The following is a 22443-nucleotide window of genomic DNA, read 5'->3' as shown; positions in this document are numbered from 1 at the left end:
GTTCTTTCAAGGTCTGTGAAGAACTGTGCTGGGATTTTAATGGGGATTGCATTGAATCTGTAGATTGCTTTTGGCAGGATTGCCATTTTTACTACATTGATCCTACCTATCCAAGAGCATGGGAGATCTTTCCATTTTCTGAGGGCTTCTTTAATTTCTTTCTTTAAAGATTCAAAGTTCTTACGATACAGGTCTTTCACTTGTTTGGTTAGCGTTACCCCAAGGTATTTTATGTTGTTTGTGGCAATTGTAAAGGGTGATGTTTCTCTGATTTCTCTTTCAGCCCTTTTATCATCTGTATATAGTAGGGCTACTGATTTTCTTGAGTTGATCTTGTAGCCTGCCACTTTGCTGAAGGTGTTAATCAGCTGTAAGAGTTCCCTGGTAGAGTTCTTTGGGTCATTGATGTAAACTATCATATCGTCTGCAAACAGTGAAAGTTTGACCTCTTCCTTCCCAATTTGTATCCCCTTGATCCCCCTTTGTTGTCGTATGGCAATAGCTAGGACTTCAAGTACCATGTTGAAAAGGTATGGAGAGAGTGGACAGCCTGGTTTTGTTCCTGATTTTAGAGGAATTGCATTGAGTTTCTGTCCATTTAGTTTGATGTTGGCTGTTGGTTTACTGTATATAGCTTTTATTATGTTTAAGTATGTCCCTGTTATCCCAGATCTCTCCAAGACCTTTATCATGAAGGGGTGTTGGATTTTGTCAAAGGCTTTTTCAGCATCTAGTGAGATGATCATGTGATTTTTGTTTTTCAGCTTGTTTATATGGTGGATTACGTTGATGGATTTTCGTATGTTGAACCATCCCTGCATTCCTGGGATGAAACCTACTTGATCGTGGTGAATGATTGTTTTGATGTGTTCTTGGATCCGATTTGCCAGTATTTTATTGAGTATTTTTGCATCAATGTTCATGAGGGATATTGGTCTGAAATTCTCTTTCTTAGTTGTATCTTTGTGTGGCTTGGGGATCAAGGTTATTGAAGCCTCATAGAAAGAGTTTGGCAAAGACCCTTCTGCTTCTATTGTGTGGAACACTTTGAGAAGAATTGGTATAAGCTGTTCTTTGAATTTCTGGTAGAATTCTGCACTGAGGCCATCTGGACCTGGACTATTTTTGGTTGGGAGACTTTTGATGACAGCTTCTATTTCCATAGGGGTTATAGGTCTATTTAAATTGCTTATCTGTTCTTGATTTAGTTTTGGCAATTGATAGCTGTCCAGGAAGTCATCCATTTCCTTTAAATTTTCGAATTTTGTGGAGTACAGGTTTTCAAAGTATGACCTAATGATTCTCTGGATTTCCTCAGAGTCTGTTGTTATGTCCCCCTTTTCATTTCTAATTTTGTTAATTTGCGTGTTCACTCTCTGCTGTTTGGTAAGTTTGGACAAAGGTTTGTCTATCTTGTTGATTTTCTCAAAGAACCAACTCTTCGTTGCGTTGATTCTTTGTATTGTTTTCCTGGTTTCTACTTTATTGATTTCAGCCCTCAATTTGATTATTTCCTGGCGTCTACTCCTCCTGGGGAGTGTGCTTCTTTGTGTTCTAGAGCTTTCAGCTGTGATGTTAATTCTCTGGTATAACTGTTCTCCTGTTTCTTCATGTGAGCATTTAGCGCTATGAACTTCCCCGTAGCACTGCTTTCAAAGTGTCCCATAGGTTTGGGTATGTTGTGTCTTCATTCTCATTGAATTCGAGGAAGTCTTTAATTTCTTTTTTATTTCCTCTTTGACCCAGGGATGGTGCAGTTGAGCATTATTCAATTTCCATGAGTTTGTAGGTTTTCTGCAATTTGTGTTGTTGTTGAATTCTAATTTTAAAGCATGGTGGTCTGATAAGATGCATGGAGTTATTCCAATTTTTTTGTAGCTGCTGAGGTTTGATATGTTGCCAAGTATGTGGTCGATTTTTGAGAAGGTTCCATGTGGTGGTGAGAAGAAGGTATATTCTTTTTTATGTGGATGAAATGTTCTATAGATATCTGTTAATCCCAGTTGGGTCATTACTTCTATTAGCCCTTTTGCTTCTTTGTTGAGTTTCTGTTTGGTATTCCTGTCTAGTGGTGAGAGTGGTGTGTTGAAATCTCCCACTATAACTGTGTGGGGCTTTAGATGAGATTTAAGTTCTAATAATGTTTTTTTAACGAATGTGGATGCCTTTGTATTTGGGGCATAGATGTTCAGAATAGACACTTCCTCTTGGTGGGTTTCACCTGTGATGAGTATGTAATGACCTCCTTCATCTCTTTTGATTGATTTTATTTTAAAGTCTAGTTTGTTAGATATTAGGATTGCTACCCCGGCTTGTTTCTTGGGTCCATTCGATTGAAAAATTTTTTCTCAACCTTTAATTCTCAGGTAATGTCTGTCTTTAAGGGTGAGGTGTGTTTCCTGTATGCAGCAGAAGGAAGGGTTCTGTCTTCGAATCCAATCTGCTAGTCTGTGTCTTTTTATGGGTGAGTTAAGGCCATTAATATTGAGCGATATTAATGACCAATGATTGCTCATCCTTCTTCGATTTGCGATGGTTGTTGTTGGTGGAATTATGTGTGGAATTTCACCCCTTTGTTCTTTTGGCTGTTGGTAGAGAGAGATTCTCTAATGCTTATGTTTTTCTGGTTGTAGTTAGCTTCCTTGGGTTGGAGTTTTCCTTCCAAAATTTTCTGTAGGGCTGGGTTAGTGGACACATATTGCTTGAATCTAGTTTTGTCATGGAATATCTTGTTTTCTCCGTCTATAGTGATTGAGAGCTTTGCCGGGTATAGTAGTCTGGGCTGGCATCCGTGGTCTCTTAGTGTAGGTAGAATATCTATCCAGGACCTTCTGGCTTTCAGCGTTTCCATGGAGAAATCAGGTGTAATTCTGATAGGTCTGCCTTTATATGTTACTTGACCTTTTTCCTTAGCTGCTCTTAATATTCTTTCTTTATTCTGTATGTTTGGGGTCTTGATTATTATGTGGTGAGGGGATTTTTTTTGTGGTCCACTCTATTTGGTGTTCTGTAGGCTTCTTGTACCTTCATTGGCATGTCTTTCTTAAGGTTGGGAAAGTTTTCTTCTATGATTTTGTTGAATATGCCTTCTGCCCCTTTGAGCTGGATTTCTTCTCCTTCTTCTATACCTATTATTCTTAGGTTTGGTCTTTTCATGGTGTCCCATATTTCCTGGATGTTTTGTGTTAAGGATTTGTTGGATTTAAGGTTTTCTTTGGTTGATAAATCCATTTCTCCTAGCATATCTTCAACACTTGAGATTCTCTCTTCCATCTCTTCTATTCTGTTGGTAATGCTTGTATTGGTAGTGCCTGTCTGTTTGTCCAGCTTTTCTATTTTCTGCCTTTCTTCAGATTGTGTTTTTTTAATGACTCTATTTCAGTTTTCAACCCTTGCAGTGTTTGCATTGCTTCTTGCAATTTTCTGTTTATCTGTTCGTCCGTTTGTTGCCTTTTATGAATTTTTTGGTTTGTTCTTTCTTCCATTTCTTGCATTTTTTGGTTTGTTTTTTGTTCCATTTCTCGCATTTTGTGCTTTGTTTCTTCTTCCATTTCCTGCCTTTTTTGGTTTGTTTCTTCTTCCATTTTTTTCATTTTTTGCTTTGTTTTTTCTACCATTTCTTGCATTTTTTGCTTTGATTCTTCTTCCATTTCCTGTCTTTTTTGGTATGATTCTTCTTCCAATTCTTGCATTTTTTGCTTTGTTTTTTCTTCCATTTCTTGCATTTTTTGCTTCATTTCTTCTTCCATTTTCTGCCTTTTTTTGGTTTGTGTTTTCTTCCAATTCTTGCATTTTTTGGTTTGTTTTTTCTTCCATTTCTTTGAGGGATTTTCCAATATCCTCTTTTAGGTCCTCTATCATTTTCATGAAAGTGCTTTTAAGGTCGTTCTCTTCTGTTTCGTCCGCATTGGAATGTTGGGGTCTTGCTGGTGTGGAGTCTCTAGAATCTGGCGGTGTCATATTTGTTTTTCTGTTGCTGACTGTGTTTTTGTATTGTCTCTTTCCCATCTCTTCTTCTAGTGGGTACAGAAAGAGCCCCTTACTGGTCTGGGGACCAGCGTTCCCTTTTGGTGGGTGCTAGCAAGTCTAATAATCTGGTGGTTCTTCTATTCCTTGTCCGAATGCTGGTCCCGTGGGTGGAGAAGAAGAACAGGAATCTGGGGCGCTTATCCTCTTACCTGGTCCCCTGGACCCTATGCTGGGTCCTGTTGTACTTGATCCCGAACAGCTACTCCCCTGGTCTCCCTGGGTCCTCTGGTTTCCTGGTCTCGTTGGTGGGAGAGAAGACCTGGGGTCTGGGTGCTTGGCTCCCGCCGGGATTGGGAGCTCTGTGCAGTTCCCAGGGGATCTGCAGGCACTGGAGCACAGGCCGGGAAGCCGGCCTGTTTACCTGATGCTGCTGGAAGAACTGCCGCTTCGCTGGTCTCCCAGCCTCCTCTCCTTTCCTGGTCTCGTTGGTGTGAGCGAAGATCCGGAGTCTGGGGTGCTTGGCTCCCGCCGGGATTGGGAGCTCTGTGCAGGTCCCAGGGGATCTGCCGGCACTGGAGCACAGGCCGGGAAGCCGGCCTGTTTACCTGATGCTGCTGGAAGAACTGCCGCTTCCCTGGACTCCCAGCCTCCTCTCCTTTCCTGGTCTCGTTGGTGTGAGCGAAGATCCGGAGTCTGGGGTGCTTGGCTCCCGCCGGGATTGGGAGCTCTGTGCAGGTCCCAGGCGATCTGCAGGCACTGGAGCACAGGCCGGGAAGCTGGCCTGTTTACCTGATGCTGCTGGAAGAACCGCCGCTTCGCTGGTCTCCCAGCCTCCTCTCCTTTCGAGAACTGTTGATTTAGACTAAACATTCTGTAACTCTGCTGGGTAGACTGAAGGTACCACTTGAATTTGTTGCTTTCACAACTATTGTCATGCAATGGTGAAAATGTACATCACTGGTGACCAGAGAAGGCTTTGTGGTTGTCTTCTCCTCCTCCTCCTCCTCCTCCTCCTCCTCCTCCTCCTCCTCCTCCTCCTCCTCCTCCTCCTCCTCCTTCTTGTTATTGGGCTTTAATAACATTTATTATGTTTTTGCTTAATAAAGTCTCTATATTAAACACTTTTATAAATTAACTTTTTATTACTTATTTGTTTACTTTTTTGTCGAGACTGGAGATCAAATCCAGTGACTTACATATTCTAGACAAATAGTCCTACCACTGAACCACATTGTCAGTCCATGCATGGACTTACTTATTTTTAAATTTTGTTTTTCAAATTATTGTGTGTGTATGGGTATTTTTCCTGCATGCGTCTGTGCACCGCATGGATTCAATGCTAGAGGAGGCCAAAAGAGGGCATCTAATCCTGGGGAACTGGTGTTAAGAATGTAACTTCAAAATTCCCTACAGGGTTGGGAATTGAACCTGGGCCCTCTGTAAGAGCAGCAAGTGTTCTTAACAACCCCACATGGATGTGTTTTAATTCTTACATACATTCTCAAAGAAATAATTTTTAATACTGTAGGAACTAATATCTTTATTTATTGCTTGTATTTATGTGACTATGAATTCATTTTAGAGGACAAAAAACTAATGATTAGTACAGTTAGTTGAATTTTTCTTTGTAAATAGATTTACAAAGTTAAAAAAAGTTGAAAAATGTGAGGCGATTTAATGAAAATAGAGAAATTACTGCGGGACCACAGTATGTAGATATGAAAGCCAGAAAGGCTGTACACAGACAAGTGCAGTTTATGAAACATGTCTTGTCATGTCTACACCCTTCCAGGCTTGGGCTAACGTACATATATTAGTTTTCCACTTGGCCACATCTTTAAATGTTCAGCTCAAAGGTTGCTTGGCTACTGAACTGTGCCAAGCAGAAGAATTTCATCTTCTCAAAGAGTTCAGGGCATTGTGACTGCCCTATTTACACGGACCAGAGGCTGCATCTTACTCATCCCTGTATCTGCAATACATCACTGTGCTTGACTTGAAATGAATGTTCAATGAACACTTACTCAAAGAATAAGCCAAGACACTGTCTCACTAATCACAATAAGGGAATGTTTCCTACCTCTGATCTTTTTTATTTATTGATTTTTTTGAGCGAGTATCGATATCTCCCTGTCACTGGCCTCTGCTTTTAATGTCATTAGTCACAGGGTATAATGCCCAAATGGAGTCACAATAGAAAAAGCAGCCTGACATCCGGGGTTTAGAAATAAACAAATACTCTTGGGAACTCTCCAACCCTGTTCCTGGGAATAGAAACCCAGGGTTTGAGCATGTTGACAAGTCCTCATGATAGACAAGCCTTCTACAACTCAACCACACTATAACCTTCTTGGAGGCTTCTAGGATAGTGTTAAATTCATGCAAATTTTAGGAAGAAAGTTGCTTCAGTCATTGAAATGGAGAATTTTGAGTTAACAAAATCCTAAGATTAATGCTCTTCCGTAGAAATAGATATTTCCTACCTGCTATTAGAGCAATTTATACTTTGTATGCTTTATACTATAAAGTCTAAAGCTTATGTACTTTGAATTTACACAGCACTTCTACACACATCGTTTAATTTTATACTCACAATAATGTTTTGTAGTGGCCTGATGCAATAGAAAGGAGAAGTGAGGGTTGACATGGGTCAAATAGTTTTCCAACATCTCCAAGCTTGGAGTTAGTTGGTTGGAGCAGAGATCACCAAACTAGACAGGGAAGCTGGGGTAGGTAAGGGTAGACCACTGCTCTGTTATCACTAGGGTTGTATTGGGGCAGTGACTTGCTTTTATGAGAGATCGTCTCCATTTCACACACGAAGAAGAACTTGGGGATAAGAACTTTCTACTAATGCTGTCACACGGCCAAAGGGTGGTGCTGTAGGTAAGATGGCGGTGTGCATACCTCCATGGTCCTTGTGCTGGCTTTCCTGTCCAAATCAATTTTGGTTCCAGCACGGTGATTGTGAGGGATTTGCTCCCCTAATCCCTGGTGAACTACTACTTGTGAATTGCTTGTCACAAACGAAATACTCAAGTAAACATTTTAATTTATATTCAAATGTTTTGACATCTTACTTCTTTCCAATGGCAAAAACCACTTGAATACTGCGGGCGGACACTCTACATACACGGTCTCACTTAAGTTTCTTAGGAATTGATTACTAATCTCATTTGAGAAGAAAAATGGAGATTCTGGTTAACTAGCTTTTCTGTTATCAATCCCAGATCTGTCTGACCTTTTAAATCAACCTTCAGGACAAACACATGATCTCATCATTTCCTTTGTAAGAACTTAGCATGTGTAGAAAACCCAGTGATGACTTCCTAACCATCCAATAAAGTAGTCAGCACTACCCATTGAAGTTCTGCTTCCCTGAATCCAAGCTTGCCTTGATTTCTTTGGACAAGTTGCTTCTGAAATCTGAACTATCTATCCCTGCAGCTCCTTTATTGAAATCCCATCTGTTCTTTGAAGCTAGATTCAAATAGCATTGAGTCCTTAAAAAGACTTCTCAGATCAAAGAAAGAACTGGTGTGTTCTCAGAATCCAGTAGGATTTTTGTTTGTACCATACTTAATGGAGTTCACATAGTGCCTTCTCACAATTTTTTTGGTACATTTCTTAAAGTACCTTCAGAAATTTGTACTTTAAAACTACTTTGTAGAAGATGGTGGTGGTGGTTGTGGTGTGTGTGTGTGTGTGTGTGTGTGTGCTGAATTTTAAGATATTAAGCCACACAACAGAAAGTATAAGAACATTTCTTTTAAAAAACATATTTTAATTGATTGTGTATATGTGTGTCTGTCTGTGTAGGAGTCTGTGTATGTGAGTGCAGGTGCCCACAGAGGTCAGAAGACAGCATTGACTCCCCTGGGAGTTTCAGGTGGTTATGGGCGTTGGGAACTGAGCCCCTCTGAGGCAGGTTACATGCACTTAACTGGGAGGAATAATGAGTCATCTCTCCAGCAAGAATGTTTCAGGTGGAAATACCGTAACTGTTATTTCAGCACTTGAGATACTCCCTGTGCTCAGGGCTTTGTCTTGTAACATCAAATGTTAAGCACTCAGTAAATATTTACTCATTTTAGGCTTCAAGTTCTCTTTATAATGCTAATTTCATGTTTCCATTCAGCTAAGTACAATTAATTGGAAAGCACCAAATAAAGATAAATAACAGACAGAACAGATAATTTATTCTAACACTTCGTGTCTGCTCCTCATTTCACAGCGTTTTTCCTTAACTTGTTTCTCATTCTCTGTTAGTAGCTCATATTTTATGTTACTTAAAAATTATTTGGTAAGACTTCAGTCCACTTCAGAAATGCTTATTTGCTTACTAATTTATCACTGAAAGGAGAAGACCCATGATGTGGCAATTTAGTATTTGTTTGTGTCCAATCCTCACCAAAACTCATTAGTCATTTCAACTTTGCTTTGTAACTTGAGCTTTGCATGTGAATTACTTCTTAGGATTAATTGGAAATGGAGAACACCATTGAGGTAAAGCATCAGCTGATTTACCCCCAAAGGACTGGGAAGGAAGGTGTGAAAGAAAGAATCATCATGGATTAGAAAATCCTGTGTTATATGGGTTTGTTAAAATACAGAAACACATCTTAAGGAATATTGGCATCTAAGTACCCGCTGAGTATTTTTCAAGTAGAAGACTTAGTGGCATTTTTTTTCATTTTTGTTGAAAATAGATTCTTTTCTCACACAATGCATCCCCATTACAGTTTTCTCTCCTTATATTCTTCCCAGTTCCTTCCCATCTCCCCTCCTCTCCTGACCCACTTCCATTCTGCCTCTCATTAGGAAAAAAGTTTCCAGGAGATGACAATAAATATATCACAAAATAAAATAAAAACACAATAAAGCAAAAACTATCACATTGAAGTTGGACAAGACAAACCAACAGAAGGAAAAGGACCCAAGAGAAGGCAAAGAACTAGAGACCCATTTGTCGGCACACTCAAGGAATCCCATGAAAACACTAAACTGGGAGCCTTGATACTCAGAGAACTTGAAACAGGCCCTTATAGGCCCCGTGCATTCTGCTTCAGCTCCGGTCATAAGAGCTTTGATCTTGTTGATTTGGTTGGCTTTATTTTCTTGGTGTCCTCCATCACCTCTGGCTCTTACATTCTTTCTGCCTCCCCTTCTGCAGGTTCCCTGTGCTCTGAGGGGAAGGATTTGATGGAGACACCCCATTTAGAGCTGCGTGTCCCAAGGTCTTTCTTGGAGCTCTATGCAGTGTTCCAATCTGTATAACGTCTGTGGATGGGTCTCTGCATTTGTTCCAGTCTGCCACCAGAGGAAGCTTCTCTAATGATAGCTGAATAAGACCCTGATCAAATTTGTCTTTTGGAGTGTGGGATACCTCATTCAGTATTATTTTTTTCTGTTCCATCTACTTGCTGGCAAATTTCATGATGCCATTTTTAAAAAATAAAACAATTGTGTAAATGTACCACATTTTTTATCCCTTCTTCTGTTGAGGGATATCTAGGCTGTTTCCAAATTTTGAATATGGGTAGAATGTAATTAACATGGCTGAGAAAGTGTCTTTGTAGTAGGATAAAGCATCCCCCGGTTACATAACCAAGAACAGTATAGTTGGATATTGAGGTGGATTAATTCCTACCTTCATGAGGAACAGCCACACAGATTTCCACAGTGGTTGTACAAGTTTGCTCTTCTACCAACAATGAATGAATGTTCCCCTGGATCTACATCCCCATCATCGTGAGCTATCACTTGTATTACTGATCTTAGCTATTCTGACAGCTGTAAGATGAAATCACAAAGTAGTGTTGCTCAGCACTTCTCTGATGGCTAGGGATGATGAACACTTCTTTAAATATTTCCCAGCTATTTGAGATTTCTCTATTAAGAATTCTCTGTTTAGGTCTGTACCACCTTTTTAAAACTTTTATTTTTAGAAGCACTTTTATTTACTTATGTGTCACCTCTTCTCTTGATCTCCCATCCTCCCATGTTTCCCATCAACACCTCCAACCCACCCACCACCCACTCCCCAGGGATAATAAGAGCCTCCATGGGGAATCATCAAAGTCCAGGGGAGCCAGGGTTTATTCTTAGGCCACAAATGGACTTGGGGAGGCCATTCCCAATGGAGGGATACTATTACTGTACCACCTTTTAAGATATTTTTGTTTTCTTGATATATAGTTTTTGAGTTCTTTATATATTTTGGATATTAACCCTCTATTGGATGTGTAGTTGGTAAAAAACCTTTTTCCATTATGCAGCCAACCATTTTTCTGAATGATGATGTCCTTTGCCTCACAGAAGTGTCTCAGTTTCATGAGGTCCCATTTATTACTTGTTGATCTTAGTACCTGCACTATTTGTGTGCTCTGTTCAGGAAGTTGTCTCCTTGTCAGTGCATTCAAGGCTATTCTCCACTTTCTCTTCTAGTAGGTTCAGTGTGCCATGTTTTATATTGAGGTCTTTGTTCCTCAATTGTAGTTGAGTTCTGTGTAGGGTGACAAATATGGATTCATTTGCATTCTTCTACCTGCAATCATCCGGTTTGACTAGCATCATTTGTTGAAGGTGCTGACTTTCTCCCGGTGAGTGTTTCTGACTTCTTTATCAAAAAATCAAGTGTCAATAGATATGTAGATTTATTTATGCTTCATCAATTCTATTTCACTGATTAACATTTCTTTTTTTGTGCCAAAAATGCCATGATGATTTTATTACTATAGCTTGGTAGTACAACTTGGAATTAGGGATAATTCCAATAATTCTTTCATTATTTAGTATTTTTAGCTATCCTAGATTTTTGTTTATGTGTTTCCATATGAAGCTGAAAATTGTCATTTCAAAATATGTGAAAAATTGTGTTGGAATTTGGATGGGTATTGCACTGAATATGTAGATTGCTTTTAATGGAGATGGCCATTTTTACTATAGTAACCGTACTGATCCATGAGCATGGGAGATCTTTCCAACTTCTAATATCTTCCTCACTTTCTTTTTTCAATAAATTTTTATCATATAAATCTTTCACTTGCTTGGTAAGAGTTACCACAAAATATTTTACATTACGTGAAGCTATTGTGGTGGGAGTTGTTTCCCTGATTTCTTTCTTAGCCCATGTGTCATTCATATATAAGAGGACTACAGATTTTTGTCATTTGATTTGGTATCCAGATATTTTGCTAAAAGTTTTCTCAGATGTACAAGTTTCTTGTCAAAATTTTTAGTCATTTATTTATACTATCATATCATTTGCAGATAAAGATGCTTTCTCTTCATCCTTTACAATTTGTATCCCCTTGATCTCCTTCAGTTGTCTTATTGCTCTAGGTAAGACTTCAAGTACTGTATGGGATATGTATGGAGAGAGTGAACAGTCTCGTTTTGTTGCTGGTTTTAGGGGATTTGCTTTGAGTTTTTCTCCATTTATACTGATGTTGGCTATGGGCTTACTGTAAACTGCCATTATGTTTAGGTATGTTCTTTGTATTGCTAATCTCTCCAGAACTTTCATGATGGAGGACTTGGATTTTGTCAAAGAACTTTTCTGTATCTAATCAGATGATGCTGTGGTTTTGTATATTTGTGACAGGTCTACATTACATTAGACTATTTGAAAAATTAAAAAACAAAAACTTGCCTATTTCCTTATTTTACCTTCAATGACTATATCTTTTAATTGAGAATGCTTAATCATTTTACAAATTTCAATTTTATTTATTTGTGTGTGTTGGGGGCAGGGGTATGGCACGCATGTGTGGTCAGAGGACAACTTGAAGGACTCAGGTCTCTTCTTCGACTTTGTGAGTCCTGGCTGTAGGACTCAGGTCATTGGAATTGGAAGCAAGTGTCTTTCCCCACTGAACACTCTTACCAGTCCTGATATAATTTTAAAAGCAGCATTCTATGCTTAAGCCATTACACTTCCAACTAATTGGCTTCTTTAGCTATTGTCATGGACTGCTACTAGAATTGCCCAGAGATTTCTTTTACTTGTTTTTAGTCTTTGCTTTAATAAATCATTTTTGACAAAATATTTTCACTTGTACTTGTGTTTGGGGTACAGATAAAAAATCTGGGTTCTATGAATTGGCTCTTTATAAACTTTGACTATAAGGTTGTATCAGGTTGTCAGATACAGATAACAAGAGCACACTTCCTTATGTTGCTATTTGGAAATACCTCAACATAAACCACTTTCACTAAAATTCTGATTTTTGGATACACCCAAAGCAAAAGTTTGAAAAGTCTGTGAATTGGGAGATAGCTCATCTCTTTTTAGAGTTGTCTAGGAACTTGTTGTCTTCAGAATACTCTCAGCTTCTTCCCTGTTCTTCTGAGGACACAACTGTCAGTGGCTAGTGCTGGTCCTTCGGTGCTCAACTGCATCTGGAAGGTCTCCCATTCTTCTTCCTGCTTAGGTTACAAGCTCAGTTTGTCATTGATGTGAAACACTGTTGACTGTTTGTATGGTAAACTCCCCTTCCTGGGCTCCTGAGGCTCCATCACTTAGTACATATGTTCATTGTCCCAGCAGGCAGATCATCTCCCGGGAATGGACTCTTTGAACGCCGTGTCCATCTCTGAACTAAAGTCTTGAGAGTGCTGACTGTTGGTCAGTCGTGTCTACTGAGGTGGTAGGTAATGGGCTTTGTGATTGTCAGTAGCATCGCCTGGGGTGAGGCAGCTGAAGGAAGGAAAAGAGGGACCGTATAGCATGCAGGGAAAGAATGGAGAACAGGGACATCGACTGGATTCCTGCTAGATTTTTATCTCTTCAGTGCAAACACATGATTTCTCATATTTACAAACTCAAGCATGCTCAGTTTGTTAAAAAAAACTGTACAATCATTTAGATTTGGATGGGCAGAATAGCACCTACCTCCAGGCCTCCTGACCACCTGAGTCCTATCTGTGGGACCCATATGGTTGAAGGACATAACTGACTTCCCTAAGTTGTCCTCTGACCTCCACGTGCACACTGTATACACATTGAAACACACACACACACACACACACACACACACACACACACACACTTAAAAAGAAATACCTGGGAGGGACTGGAAGGAAGAAAGGGAGAGGGTAAACAATGTGATTTTGTTTACTCAATAAAATACTGGCAAATCGGATCCAAAAACACATCGGAAAACTCATCCACCACGATCAAGTAGGCTTCATCCCAGGCATGCAGGGTTGGTTCAACATACAAAAATCCATCAATGTAATTCACCATATAAACAAGCTGAGAAGCAAAAATCACATGATCATCTCACTGGAGGCTGAAAAAGCTTTTGACAAAAATCCAACACACATTCATGATAAAGGTCTTGGAGAGATCAGGGATAACAGGAACATACCTGAACATAATAAAAAGCTATATACAGCAAACCAACAGCCAACATCAAACTAAATGGACAGAAACTCAACTGAATTCCTCTAATATCAGGAACAAGACAAGGCTGTCCACTCTCTCCATACCTCTTCAATATTGTACTTGAAGTTCTAGCTAGAGCAATAAGACAACAAAAAGAGATCAAGGGGATACAAATTGGAAAGGGAGAGGTCAAACTTTTACTATTTGCAGATGATATGATAGTTTACATAAGTGACCCAAAAACGACACCAGGGAACTCCTGCAGCTGATAAATATTTTCAGCAAAGTGGCAGGATACAAGATCAACTCAAGAAAATCAGTAGCCCTACTATATACAGATGATAAAAGGGCTGAGAAAGAAATCAGAAAAACATCGCCCTTTACAATAGCCACAAACAACATAAAATACCTTGTGGTAACGCTAACCAAACAAGTGAAAGACCTGTATAGCAAGAACTTTGAGTTTTTAAAAAAGAAATTAAAGAAGACACCAGAAGGTGGAAAGATCTCCCATGCTCTTAGATAGGTAGGATCAACATAGTAAAAATGGCAATCTTACTGAAAGCAATATACAGATTTAGTGCAATACCCATGAAAATCCCAGCACAATTCTTCACAGACATTAAAAGAACAATAATCAACATTGTATGGAAAACAAAAGACCAAGGATAGCCAAAACAACCTTATTCAACAAAGCAACATCTGGAGGCATCACCATACCTGACTTCAAGCTCTATTACAGAGCTGTAGTCCTGAAAACAGCTTGGTATTGGCACAAAATAGACAGGTAGACCAATGGAATCGAATTGAAAACACTGATACTAACCCACACATGTATGAACATCTGATCTTTGACAAAGAAGCTAAAAATATACAATGGAAAAAAAGAAAGCATCTTCAACAAATGGTGATGGCATAACTGGATGCTGGCATGTAGAAGAATGTGGATCCATCCATGTCTATCGTCATGCACAAAACATAAGTCCAAATGGATCAAAGACGTCAACATAAATCCAGCCACACTGAACCTCTTAGAAGAGAAAGTGGGTTGGTACCCTTGAATAAATTGGTACAGGAGATAGCTTCCTGAACATAACACCAGTAGCACAGACAGGGAGATCAACAATTAATAAATGGCACCTCCTGAAACTGAGAAGCTTCTGTAAGGCAAAGGACACAGTCAGCAAGACAAAAAGGCAGCACAAAGAATGGGAAAAATATTCACTAATCCCACATCTGACAGAGGGCTGGTCTCCAAAATTTACAAAGAACTCAAGAAGCAAGTCTCCAAAACACCAAAGGATCCAATTAAAAAGTGGGCTACAGAACTAAATAGAGAATTTTCAAGAGAGGAGTCTAAAATGGCTGAGAGGCACTTGAGAAAGTGCTCAACATCGTTAGCAATCAGGGAAATGCAAATTAAAACAACTCTGAGATACCATTTCACTCCTGTAGGAATGGCTAAAATAAAAAACATCAATGACAATTTATGCTGGAGAGGATGTGGTGAAAGGGGAACACTCCTCCACTGCAGGTGGGAATGCCAACTTATACAGCCACTTTGGAAATCAGTATGGAGATTCCTCAGAAAAATGGGAATCAATCTACCACAAGACCCAGGAACTACACTCTTAGGCATATATCCAAAAGATGCCCATTCATACAACGAGGATGTCTGTTCCACTATGTTCATAGAAGCATTATTTGTAATAGCCAGAACTCGGAAGCAACCTAGATGCCCCTCAACCGAAGAGTGGAGAGAGAAAATGTGATACATTTATACAGTGGAGTACTATTCAGCAGAAAAAAAAAACAATGGAATCCTGAAATTTGCAGGCAAATGGATAGCACTACAAGAAACCATCCTGAGTGAGGTAACCCAGTTACAATATAAGAGAAACATGGCATGTACTCTCTTATATTGATTTTAGACATAGATCTGGGGAGCACCAGCCTACAATCCCATGGGCAGAGAGTCTGGGAAACAGAACCTTCATTCAGTGGCTGATGGAAGCAGAGGCAGACTTCCATGGCTAAGCACTGAGCAGAACTCAAGAAATCCAGTGACAGAGAGGGAGGACTGATGACCAAAAGGATTAAGACTGGGCTGGTTTAACCCACAGAAACAGCTGAATGACAAGGGTTAGATCTTGAATCCCAGAATGATGCCTGGGAATCTAGCAAGGGACTGATCAAGACCCCCTGAATGTGGGTGTCAGTGAGGAGACCTAGGTAATCTATTGGGCCTTGGGTAGTAGATCAGAGTTTATCCCAGGTATGGACTCCAATCCAACAATGTGAGGTGCACTCTCACACTGAACTCTTGGGGGAGGGTCTAGGCCCTGCCCTGGATGAAATGACAGACTATGGACACCCCCATGGAGGGCCTCACCCTCCCTGGGGAAATGAGAGGATATTGGGGTGGTTGGTGGGAGGGCACTGGAGGAGGCAAGGGAAATGGAGAGGGACCTGGAATTTACATGTGAAGCAACCTTGTTTCTAATTTAAATTTAAATTTAAAAATTATATATATATATACATACATACATACATACATATATATATATATATGGCAACAGGAAGTGAAAGGAGACACTGAGTGGGATCTTGAACACAGGAAATCTCAAAGCCTGCCCCCATAGAGACACAATTGTAAGAAAGCCATACTCACTCCAACAAAGTCACACCTCCTAATAGTGCCACTCCTTATGAGATTATAGGGGCAAATTACATTCAAACTATCACATGGTCATGGTGTCTCTACAAAGAAATACAACACTAGCTTAGACAGTAGTTGCTGACAGAAGGGGTGTATTACTGTGTTGGGATGGCCACACTTTTGTTTGGAGGATTGTGGACTTTGGACTCAAAAAAGCAGTTGAACACTTTAAGTGGGGCTTAATGGGCCTCATCAGTAGGAGTATGGAAGATAGTGGTGCTGAGAGTGCTTTGAACAGTGAGGGCCTGACTCAGGAGGTTTCAGAGGAGAAGAATTTTAGTATGTGGACTAGAGACTGTTCCTGTGATATTTTACACTCTGGAAGCACAGGCAGGTGGATCTCTGAGTTCATGCAACATGGTCTACAGACTGAATTCCAGGACTGGTAAGCTTAGACAGTGAAGGAAACCATAAACCCAGAAAGCTGGTGAAAATGTATTTGAACGAGGGGGCAATGTTCCATCTTCTGGAAGCAGTAGAACTTTTAGCTTATCATATGTGATTCTGGCTTTAGAGTGGTGGTTCTAAACCTTCCTAATGCTGCAACCATTTAATATAGTTCCTTATGATGTGATGACCCACAACCATAATGTTATTTTCATTGCAGATTCATAGTTGTAATTTGGCCACTGTAATGGATTGTAATGTAAATATCCTATGGTCTAAGGATACCCCTTGTGAATGGAGTTTTCAATACCACCCCCAAAGGGGTCCTGACCACAGGTAAAGAAATGCAGCTTTAGAGCCATTATATGAAAAAGGGGTTATAGAATCTTTCTCCACAACTAAAGAAATGTGATGAGGCCAGGCACGTGGCATGGTTGTTTGTATTTGGACGTTCAAAGAGGCCAATGCATGAAGTCGAATAAATAAATGCATTAGTAAATGAATAAATATTTTTATTAATTCTTTGACAATATCACACAATATATTCTGATCTTACTTACCCTACAATCCTCCCCCTAACTCCTTCCAGATCTGCCCTCAGCTCCCTACCCAGACTTTTATGTCCCCTTTCTTAGAAAAGAAAAGAACCCATTGACTCTCCTTTAAGATTTTTACAATTAATGTCTGTGCCTTAAAACACTTAGAGTCTACACAAAATGCACGGTAGCCCCATGACCTGGTTGGCCAGAAGTCTCCTTGTTTGGTGTCAATCATGACTTATGTCCATCATCCCTTCATGAGAAGCACTGGAAACCTGATGATTGAGAGACTGAACTTCCAGCACAGGGGAAGCACTGATTTGACAAAGAGTCTCATGTCCCAGCAGGGCTAACAAAGCCTGAATACCACTGCATAACCTGCACACACCTGGGCACAAAGGGCTTGGCACATTTCTGGACAGCTTGGTCATTTCTGCACACAGCATTTTGAGTGAAAGGTCAGCTGATTTGGGACAAGGAAAACCTTGTGCTTCCAGGGGTCTCTGTATCTCACAAGGAGGGCTCTCTCTCTGCTTGCAACTCTATTGTCAATCATCCATGCTGTATGTATTTATTAGTTATTCATCTATGTATTTTTGTGCTGTTCATTCTAAAACCCAGGGCCACAGGAATGCCAGACAAGAACAAGCTAATAACTCACAAACTCAAGATTAATGATGCAGAGAGTTAAGTAGGAAATAAGATAAGGTTACTGTTGGAACCAAGTAGAAGGGCAGAAGATGGTATCCCACAGGCTGAGTGCCAGCAGTAAACCATGGTGACTATGAAGAATCTGAGATGATGAGGCAGAGTGTGTGTTCAGACAATTGAGCTGAGGAAGCGGCATTGTCAACTGCGTTCCTCCTCTCAAGGGTGATGGTACCTGTGGGAAGATGGAGGAATGACAGGAGAGAAATGTAATGGATCCTCACAGAAATATCCCTGAGACAATTCTAGCTGCTTTCCCAAAGCTAAGTGCCTCCAGGGATGTTTGCACATAGGTTGGAAAAGAACAAGGATGGGTCAGGCTGGGAGAGAACTGCGGTCTGGATGACCTGGGATTCTCAGAATGAGGTGGGTGAGGCCTCTGTGACCTCACAATAGAACCCTCACCTAGTAATGCGGTTGTCTTACCTGAGGACAAACCAGAGTCCAGAAGGAGGGCTTGAACCACAGCAAGTGCATGTGACTCGGTACGTTTGGGCTGTTTTCTGGGAATAGACACCAATGTCACTATCACAGTAAGCACCATGGTAGTACTCTCCTTCTAATTCTGTGCTTATACAGGTTTTCACTTGGATGTGTTTAGAGGAAGGTTTATGCTCTGTGGATAGAGAAATAGATACAGGTTTCCTGGAATGAAGGCCTAATTTAACTTCCCTGTGCTATACTGGGAGCAGGGATGATAAAGGATATGAGGCACAATGTGGTTCTTTAACAGGACCTGTGCTATAGCTGTAGAAAAAGCTGCAGTAAGTGTCTGTAAGATGTGTGACAAAGAACTAGTGTAACAAGGACTCAGGAAGACAACACCCACAACTCACTGGAGAAAGAGGCCATGGGATGTCCACACCCAGCCTGTATCACATGAGAAGACTTCAGGCTCCAGGCTGGTGCAGAAGAAACTCTTCTAGTGGGCCCAAGCCAGGGACAACCATCAGCTATGGCAGCCCACAGTGTCAGGACAGGTAGGGAGTGTGTCAAATTCATTACTGCAGTGCTCTGAAGGGTCTTTGCTTCTTCCAAGCATGATCCTTATCATTTATAACTATTGGTTGGGCCCAGCATGGCTGAAGTCAGGGACACAATATGAAACACGACTACAGCCATCTCCCTAACTTATACATTTAAATATAAATTGTATGTAAAATTTAATGAGGAGAGGCCTCTGAAGAAAGTATCAACTCAGTGCATAGTCTATCACTTAAGGCTTGAGCCTACTGAATGTTAAAGATAATTACTGGCCCCACCCACCTGTTTGTGACATTCCCACAGGGAGCACATGCTTCACAGGTAGGGGTGCTTCTCTTGGGCTTCTCTAGACATGAACCTTCCTGGAAATCATCTTTACATTCGGCTCATAGGCCCTTCCCAGAATGTCCACAGACACTGATGCCATACTCGATCCGTTTTATTTTCAAACTTAAGCTTCTACTTATGAGACCTGAGTTAATATATTTGTGGTTTAATCTGTATGTATGTCTGAGTGGATTTTGTCAAATTTCTTCAACTAACCACAACCTGTATTTGTGAGAAAAGGTGACAGCTGCTGAGGCAGAGCCAGCACCTGCCTTGGAACTCCAGTTTCCAAACTGACGACAGGATGAAGCTCTGCTGTTATGCTGGTATCCAGAGTGATATCCTCAGAAGTCATTGACTGTATCATGGCAGGGCCAGGTAAGGGAATTTCATGATATCCTGCTTTCTGGGCAATCCTCCTGCAAGCTATGTTTAATGGTGGTGATGGGCAAGGTTGTACCCCAACATTATCCATCAGCTTGATACCCAAAATACTGCAGATGGCACAATTAAAATCTCTTGACAAGAGAAACTTGTTGATAAACTGAGCAGCAGAAACGAGACACCAAGAAGTGAACTGTGCACATTAGGGCTGAGTATGACCCTTCCCCACTGAACATGCTGGTCCCAGGTGTGAAATTCCCTGGAGAAGGAAGACAGGATGTGAGCTTGTTCCCAAGAAATGATCTTAAGAGAAGACTTCAGGGACTTCTTCTAAGTACCAGCCCAAAAGACATCTGAGTCTCAGACGAGTGAGGCCTGGCCTCTATGACCTCACATGAGGTCACTGTCATGGTTACAGGTGTGACCCAGATCTGAGGGCAGCAGAGCCCATTACAGTGGACCAGGATTTAGCTCAGGAGAAGGTGGGCAGTGATCTGTTTCAGGTAAGTGATTGTAGAAAACTCTGTAGGTGAAGAAGTGATCTCAAAGCAGTGTACTTGGCAGGGGGCTCTCTTGAAAGCGGTGACTAAGGCAGATTCAGTGTCTGAGGTGTTTTTGATGGACAAGACAGATGTGATCTTGAGAAGGGTTGCAAAAACAAAGATCAGAGAATGAAATACCCTCACTGAACATGGCCATGTATGACATTCAGAGAGAGGACAGCATCCCCACACAGCAGAGAGATGTTTTGATTATCTCTAGAGACTTCTATGCCTTAGCAAAGTATCCTCTAGATGATGGGAGGGCTAACCTCTGCTGTTTCTTGTAACTGTGATATTCCATCAAGGGTTCAGACCACAGAAAGGAAATATACCTTGGTATCTTGGTGGGAATCTCCTATGTGTATCTCACAACGTCAAAGGAACAGTCTTTCCATATGTGCTCATGGATATCCCCTCCACCAAAGACAGTCAGCTGTGCAACAGGAAGGAGTTACCCAACCAGGTTTCTCTCCTACATATTTCATCTTTGTGTAATGTATAGTTATTTTATGTAAACTGTGGGCTATTTGTGTCTGTGTCTGTGCATGTTTCCCTGAGGATAGGTCAGTGATGTTCTGAGAACATTTAACATGCTAGTATTTTCCAATATGAGAGTCCATATGACTTTTCTTTTTATTTTTTCAGAACTGCTGAAAATAGAAGAAGACTTAGTCAAAGATTTGAGCAACCATGGGCTGGAAAGGATTGAGTACCTCCACCCTAATATTAAGCAGGTACCCTGACCCTGAAAAAGGCTGGAACCCAAATCAGAAGACATGGTGACCCAAAGAACTCTTTGACCTTAACGAAGCCCAGGCCTGTTAGAGAGGAAACATAGGCCTGGGCCAATCAAATGAAAGAAGCCAGGGCTATACCAAGAAAATGAGTGTGCCCAGACAAATCCTGACCCTGAAAAGGCCCGGGCCCAAAGCAAGAAGAGATGTGGGCCTGGGCCAATCCCTTACCCTAAGGAAACCTGGGCACAATTATCCAGAGAATTAGGCCTTGGCCAATCAAATGAAAGAGGCCTGGGCCAGACCAAGAAAATGAGTGTGCCCAGGCCAATCCTGACCCTGAAGAGGCCCGGGCCCAAAGCAAGAAGAGATATGGGCCTGGGCCAATCCCTTACCCTAAGGAAGCCTGGGCACAATTATCCAGAGAATTAGGCCTGGGCCAATCAAATGAAAGAGGCCTGGGCCAGACCAAGAAAATGAGTGTGCCCAGGCCAATCCTGACCCTGAAGAGGCTCGGGACCAAAGGAAGAAGAGATGTGGGCCTGGGCCAATCCTGACTCTGAAGAGGCCCGGGCCCAAAGAAAGAAGAGAGGTGGGCCTGGGCCAATCCCTTACCCTAAGGAAGCCTGGGCACAATTATCCAGAGAATTAGGCCTGGGCCAATCAAATGAAAGAGGCCTGGGCCAGACCAAGAAAATGAGTGTGCCCAGGCCAATCCTGACCCTGAAGAGGCCTGGGCCCAAAGGAAGAAGAGATGTGGGCCTGGGCCAATCCCTTACCCTAAGGAAGCCTGGGCACAATTATACCGAGAAATAGGCCTGGGCCAATTGAATGAAAAAGGCCTGGGCCAAACCAAGAAAGTGAGTTGAGCAGGCCAATCCTGAACCTGAAGAGGCCCCAGCCCAAAGGAAGAAGAGATGTGGGCCTGGGCCAATCCTGACTCTGAAGAGGCCCGGGCCCAAAGGAAGAAGAGATGTGGGCCTGGGCCAATCCCTTACCCTAAGGAAGCCTGGGCACAATTATCCAGAGAACTAGGCCTGGGCCAATCAAATGAAAGAGGCCTGGGCCAGACCAAGAAAATGAGTGTGCCCAGGCCAATCCTGACCTTGAAGAGGCCTGGGCCCAAAGGAAGAAGAGATGTGGGCCTGGGCCAATCCCTTACCCTAAGGAAACCTGGGCACAATTATCCAGAGAATTAGGCCTTGGCCAATCAAATGAAAGAGGCCTGGGCCAGACCAAGAAAATGAGTGTGCCCAGGCCAATCCTGACCCTGAAGAGGCCTGGGCCCAAAGGAAGAAGAGATGTGGGCCTGGGCCAAACCTGACCCTGAAGAGGCCCGGGCCCAAAGGAAGAAGAGATGTGGGCCTGGGCCAATCCCTTACCCTAAGGAAACCTGGGCACAATTATCCAGAGAATTAGGCCTTGGCCAATCAAATGAAAGAGGCCTGGGCCAGACCAAGAAAATGAGTGTGCCCAGGCCAATCCTGACCCTGAAGAGGCCTGGGCCCAAAGGAAGAAGAGATGTGGGCCTGGGCCAATCCCTTACCCTAAGGAAACCTGGGCACAATTATCCAGAGAATTAGGCCTTGACCAATCAAATGAAAGAGGCCTGGGGCAGACCAAGAAAATGAGTGTGCCCAGGCCAATCCTGACCCTGAAGAGGCCCAGGCCCAAAGGAAGAAGAGATGTGGGCCTGGGCCAATCCTGACCCTGAAGAGGCCCGGGCCCAAAGGAAGAAGAGATGTGGGCCTGGGCCAAT

At 41.7% G+C, this 22443-nt stretch overlaps 2 long non-coding RNA genes across 3 annotated transcripts; one reads left to right on the top strand and one right to left on the bottom strand.

The window, feature by feature from the left end:
* Positions 1 to 10230: 10230 nt before the first annotated feature.
* Positions 10231 to 20857, top strand: LOC121137754. Of its 2 annotated transcripts, none has more exons than XR_005875058.1 (4): positions 10231 to 10571; positions 12521 to 12620; positions 19265 to 19402; positions 20596 to 20857. It is a non-coding gene; the product is annotated as an uncharacterized LOC121137754 (long non-coding RNA). The 2 variants fall into 2 exon arrangements; XR_005875057.1 differs by having other exon boundaries at positions 12518 to 12620.
* LOC121137755 lies at positions 17544 to 19150 on the bottom strand. Its single transcript, XR_005875059.1, has 3 exons — positions 18550 to 19150; positions 18140 to 18216; positions 17544 to 17888 (listed from the first exon to the last, which is right to left on the bottom strand). It is a non-coding gene; the product is annotated as an uncharacterized LOC121137755 (long non-coding RNA).
* Positions 20858 to 22443: the final 1586 nt, after the last annotated feature.

Source organism: Mesocricetus auratus, unplaced genomic scaffold, assembly GCF_017639785.1.
Source record: "Mesocricetus auratus isolate SY011 unplaced genomic scaffold, BCM_Maur_2.0 Super-Scaffold_100694, whole genome shotgun sequence".
Classification (NCBI taxonomy): Eukaryota; Metazoa; Chordata; class Mammalia; order Rodentia; family Cricetidae; genus Mesocricetus; species Mesocricetus auratus.
Note: the sequence above shows the minus strand (reverse complement) of the source record. Positions and strands in the feature narration are given on the sequence as shown.